This window comes from Rhinolophus sinicus, chromosome 2 (assembly GCF_057876585.1).
Source record: "Rhinolophus sinicus isolate RSI-liver-muscle chromosome 2, RSI-T2T, whole genome shotgun sequence".
In the NCBI taxonomy this organism is placed as follows: Eukaryota; Metazoa; Chordata; class Mammalia; order Chiroptera; family Rhinolophidae; genus Rhinolophus; species Rhinolophus sinicus.
In genome coordinates this window covers 42,837,442-42,843,934 of record NC_142502.1, presented here as the reverse complement: position 1 = coordinate 42,843,934, position 6,493 = coordinate 42,837,442, and positions in this window count along the sequence as shown.

Here is a 6,493-nt window from a genome sequence, read left to right as displayed (position 1 = left end):
ATGTATAACACTTTGCAAGTTGAATACAAGAAAACACTAAACAAAAACCTAAGTCATTATGTGGGAGAAAGGAGGGAACGAGGGAAAACAGACCAGGGAAAGTAGAGTTCATTCTGCCCCCTCAATTTACAAATGACGAAATGGAGTCTAGGGCATTTAAATGGCACAGAAGTTCACTCAGCAAATTCATAAGTGGGCATCAGACTGCTTGCTACTGAAAGGAATTTCCAACCAACATGAGGTGAGGTCTAGCAGAGGTATTTTGGGCAGGCAGAAATTCCAGGATCCTTCAGAATGAACCGTGTTTATACATACAGTAAAGTTGTTTTTAGAGGTACACACAGCATACAAATACATCTTAAAATCTGAAATCCTTAAGTACCATTATGGACATAACATGGGGAGGGAGAGTATTTTCATTCATGGCATTCCCTAGGTTTGCTAAGGTTATTCGTGCTGTGCAGACACCTGCTTTGGCAAAAGAAAGACAACTATCTGAAAAAAATATATATATTACCTGTACAGTGCAAGAGAAAGTTGACCCAAAGTACACAAACATAGTAATTGCCTCCCTTTTCCACTTTACTGCCACATGTTCTTTTAAAATCCCTGGAACGGTGTCTGCTGCTATTTTCATTATTTCACACACACACACACACACACACACACACACACACACACACACACACTTAGTGATGCCAAATCTCTCTCTTTGCCTGTACAAAGAAAAAGAGAGAAATGCTTGATTGAGTGATTAACCCATGAAGGGAGAATCTCTACCTCCGTTAGAATCTTCTCATTTGCTGCTCCCCAGAATGACTGGCTTCCAATGTAACACTCAGTGACACAAGTCAAGATGCCTCCCGCTCCCCCACTAAGGTGGAAATAAATCCAGAGTCAGGAAAGAGCACAGGCGCGGGAGGTGGAGGAGTGGAGGTAGCACGATGCTGTTAGTGTTGAAAGCGTAAGCGGCTTTCTGTGCGTAATTATCATCCCCAGTGTGGCTCGTTCTGAGAAGTAATAAAGAGACTATTTACTTAGGTTACTCAGTGAAGTTTGTGTGGATCTCTTGGCCTCACTGCTTCTTGGTCTTTTGAGTAAATAGATCTTTCCATCTTTTCCTCCAAATGAGAAAAAAAAAAAAAGTTGCAGCTCTGTAATTTATCTTGTCTCCTAACAAAGTTTCTGAATCTAATTCTATCTCTAATATGTGGTGAACTACAAAGAAGGAAAAAACTCAACTATCTCCACATGATTGAACTCAGTTTGGGCTCTTATATTATTGATGACTCTAACTAGAACTCTTAAGCAGGGGAATGGTATAAATCTTTGAAAGTTAACTTAAATCAATTTCTCAAAATAATTTTTGACCCCCTCCCTTTTTTTTTCCGCCAACTTAGCCATGCTTATACATACCAGTGTATCAACTTACTAAAGTCACAAGTACCTCTCTAGGAAAGTGACACACTCTCCATTCCTACCATGCGCGATGGAAAGTATCAAACGTTTCAAAAGGGAATCTGTATTATTGTTAGCAGTACCCATTGTGTTCAGTATCTCCTGTGTATAGATTACCAGGGTAAATATGTAAGAACCCAACAATTATAAAATGTGTCCTATTCCTCGTTTTAATTGGGAAAGCAAGGCATGTCCATGAAAAAGATAAGAAGAGAAATAACACAATACAAGGTGACCAACCTCAGAGAAAGTGCAAATGGCCACAACAGTTAGAGACGTTCATTAAGCAAAAAATGTGGAATTACCAAGGGCTGAACAGGTGACTGCTTTCTTATGTACATTGAATAACGGAAACCTTAAGTAAGGTTTCCCAAAACTCTTTTAAACATTTGTCCTAGTTCCCACAATGTTTAATTCCCATCATTTAAGTGACTCAACTGATCCAGGCCAAGCGGAGATCAAGGGTGCATTCCAAAATAGCATAAGATGGGAAGCAATTATTCTGAATGATATCTCAAAGTTACTTACAGGATTATTTTCTAAAGGGTTTCTCTTCCATCTGCCTTGGGCAGGAAGGCAGTTGCCTTGATGTTGCTTCTTTTCTTCCACTGTAGTTTTCAACATATTCTGTAGGACAAGTGAAAGTCACACCGGTTAGGACCCCACCAGGGGCTAGATGAATATTTGTCCTCCAGCAGTTTCCAAGCATGGCCAGACTCTGAAGAGTGAGTTTCCTCTAAAGGAAGCATATGAAACATTCAACACCAACAGGCACTTGTGACACTCAGAAACATTTCCCAAACTTTCATCACTCAAGTCATATCCACGGATGAAACCATATGTCTATATGAGAAATTAAAACAAATACATATCATCTAGTGTTTACAGATATCTCAGTGACTGAAGTTTTCAGTACTCACCCAGCTGTGAGACTGGAGTTTATAGCTACCCAAATAGTCAGTAAATTAGACACTTCGGGGGTCTGGCTTCAATTTAACAGTAAGAATTATTCATTAGAAATAGTATAGAGTTGCCACATAATCAGATTGAAGATTAAGACATTTTTCCAAAAAAAAAAATGGAATGTAATTTATACATAATTTTGATAATGAGGTTGTATGATTAAGTAGGAAGACACATTGGTTGAGATTAAAGAGTAAAATGGAGATTTAAAAAAATCTTCTGCCTCACATCAAGGATTGTTGGGCAGGTCAATCTAAATTATCTGTTTCAAACTGTAAATATCCAAACAATTTAATTTTCAAAGTAATGATTATTTAATGCCAACCTCAGCCCCCACTAGCCATGTCATTCAACTTCCTTTGCTTGCTTCCTATTTCTAGAACATAAAAAAAAAAGAAAGAAAGAAAGAGAAAAGAAAAGAAAGAAAGAAAAAAGTAACATACTTGCCCTGACTAACTTAGAAGATTATTCTGGTCATTGAATTATTTAAAGAGCATAAAAGTGCTTCAAAAATTTTAAAGCACTTTGCAAAAGCTAGAGTTAAAATTAAAAAAACTAATAATAATATAGCATAATTAGCCATCTAGCTTTAAAATCAAAAAGGAGTGTAGTATGTTGAAAAATTATAGTTTAATTACAACAGTATCTTTCTTTATACCAAAATTAAATAGTAAGGACATTGAGTTTTCTAGTTTGTACTTATAAAATTTTCATCTATGTAGAAAAACTAAGAAAGTAAATACATTTCCACATTCATAATTGCCTCTTGTTTTAATACAGTCACACTCATACACTATATCCTTTCTAATTTCTTCATTTCCTTAGACTTTTGAAAATAAAATGATTTTGGTGTATGAAACTATCTTTTAAGAAAGCAAAACTAACATAGGTCCTTTCCTTTAAGTTACTAATCAAAATCTTGAGTGAATTCCATGTGTGATATTAGTCATTTTAATTTTACCTCTTATTAGGTCAATGTACACATTTTATTCTTGTTTTTAAAGCTACTTTTTCATGTTTGTACTTATTCTTGAAATACCTGTTAGTAAAGAATACTACTAACTGTTATTAAGTGTTTATTATGTGCCACGCACTGAGCTGACAACTTTAACATGTTTATCATTTCATTTTACAGTAATCTCATGTATGTGTCCTTATTGACAATAAGCAAAATGAGGCTAGAAAGGTTAAACAACTTGCCCAGTGTCACACAGCTAGAATTAGAATAGGGTAGATCACAAGTGTATGGTGAATCCATGCAACCTTTCAGTCTCTTTCTCAATCTTTTCATCTCAAGGCAGGCAAAGCTTTCTTCAAAGTTTTCATCAGTCTCGCTTACAGATAACTGTACTTCTTCCATAATTGCCTTGGTTGAGTGAGTCACAGAATTCAAACATCTCCTAAATATGTCTCAGTCACTTTTATCATCACGGCTGGTCTGCCCCTATCCAACAGTGGGACTAGTCGCAGAATTGAGATCCCACTGGACTGTGCCCTGTGCTTCCACTTCTCTTTCTACCTAGACCCTTGCTCCTGAGCCCAAAGAGCACCAGCTGCCATAGTGGTATCAAGGTTCTAACGTAGAACTATAGTCTTCTGAGCCAGAACTAATACGGAAAACATTATCTCAACAGTTAGATGCTCTATTTTTCCCTTATACTTTCGTTTTGCAAATTCAAGCACCAGTCCTACATTAAATCTAAACGATTACTACTATATCAATGGTCAGCTTGTAAAGATCTAATAATAAAGAGAGCTTATCTGAATCGCACCTGCATGTATTTTGTGGCCACTCCCTCATTCACCATCTCAAAAGGTACAGGCAATATCCAGTCCTTGGGTTGCTGACACTAAAAGCTTCTCTCTACTGATAAAAACCATTTTCATGTCCCATCTACAACTGCAGAACCAGTTAAACCTAAGCTCAGTAACTAAAGATGGTACCAAAATAAGGTTTAGTAGTTGTCATGCAGGGACTCAGCTCCAGCTCCCTACACCAGAACACAGGATATGGTGAGGCCAAAAAGGAACCCCAACAGAGCCATGGATGGGGGGGGTTCATACCACTGTAGTCTCGCTGGGGGCTGGGTTGGAGACACAGGAAGCAGGCTCCACAATCTGCCATCTGCTTTTCTGCCAGCCAATCAACCTTACTAGCCACAGTCCGTGCTTCTCTGCCAACCAACAACCCCAGTTGCTAACTACAACCCTCGCTTGCTAGCAAAGCCACGGCAGTTATATTAGTGGCTAATGGCTAACTGGTTACAACTGATGGCCACCCAGCCACAGTGGATGGCCATCTGATTACAGCTGATGGCCATCTAATAACCGAGCCAGCACCTTTCCACGTGAGGCTGAGAGCCTGGAAACTGCTCTCTGGGACTCTGTCCCCACAGCAGTTCTTCGAGATACCCAGTATTTCCCATAGTAAATACTGATATAAACTTTTCCCATAGTCAATATTGATATAGAGATGCTTTCATAAGCTTTCCCCTGGACAGTTACTTTTTAGGAAACTTAGAGAGCACAGGACAAAATAAATGTTTCCTGTTAGTATGTTAGTAAAGCTTGGTGCAAATTTTAAGCTGAAAAATTTTAATTAACAAAATAAAATCCTGGAAGTCCTACCAAGAGTGAAAACTAAATCTATATACTTTAGATAAATGGTTTTATATCTGTTGTTTTTTACTCCTATAAGGTCAAGTCATTATGGGTAACATGTAAACCAGATAAGAGTGAAAACATATAAAGTTGTTGACTGGATGAAATTTATTCTACCACAAGATAAAATAAGGAATGGGCATTTAGGGAGACCCCAACCAAAATTTATAGAGGCCTCCGTAAGCAAGTCAGAAAAGACAAAAGTAGCCTCTAAACGGTGAAATGAGTATCGGTTGGGGAGGACAGTCCCCCATCTGTTCCGCAACAGGTAGTTCACATTTACCCACGTCACCGCTCACCTTACGCTTGTCAGAGCTGTATACCTTGGTGCTACTCAGGTGCTAATAAGCTTCAGTTTACCAAGATCTTCAACAGCTTGAAACTGTAATTCTTTTACCCCTCCATTCACTTGGGACTAATTTGAGTTATGCAAGGCTTAGTCACAGGAAGCATGTAAAAATTGCATCCCAAATCTTTGACAGCTTCAGAAGCTGGTGTGTTTGCTTTAAGATGTTCAAAACAATTCTGGAACATCATCATTGAAGAAGCTCACTCTATAACTTTGACATGTTTTGAAACGTGAAGAAGTCAAACTTTTCCTCTTACCTGCTTCCTCCAGATCAGGGCAGAAAGTCGTTTTATCAAACTTTGCCCTTTAGGGATTTACGCAGGCAATGAAAGACCCACATAGAAAACGAAGAGCCTCTGAGAATAGACATGCAAGCCTGCAGCCCTCACATCTGTGGGCCTCAGCCCTTCCCCTGTCATCAAGTAAATATGCAGGGAGTAGAGTTGCAAATTCCCCTGAGGCGAGGCCTCTGGTTAGAATTTCCTGAAACAGCAAGCAGGTCTCAACCACTTCCCTGCTCTGCCATCCTCCAGCCCCAGCCGATAAGTGTAAAGGGCTCTGCTTACCAGGCAGACAGCCGAGACAAATACCAACTGCTCTCAGGGCGGTCCAGCCTCAACTGCAGGAGGACAGTGGGGGCCCTTAAAGACGAGAACTCCAAGAAACTCTAATAAGACAGACAGGCCCCAGTCACCAAGATGTTCTGTTCTAGAACACTGTTTGAATTTCCATGTGGGGAGGGACCATGTCTGTATCGTATTGCTGTACAATACAAAAAATAACTAGCTAATATATATTAAGCACTTTCTATAAGTCAGGTACTCTTCAAAGGAGTTCACATATTACAATTCCTTTCATCTTCATGACAATCCTATGAATTTAAAAACCTTTTTATCCTCATTTAACACGAAAGAAAACTGAGACCCAGTGTTCAGAAGATGCATGGCACATGATAGTCTTATGATAAATATCTGTTAATTGAATCTATAAAAGTAAAAAAGCACTACTCCATATAAATAATGTCATAAATAGGAGACTAACTTCCAAGAACAACCAATAAAC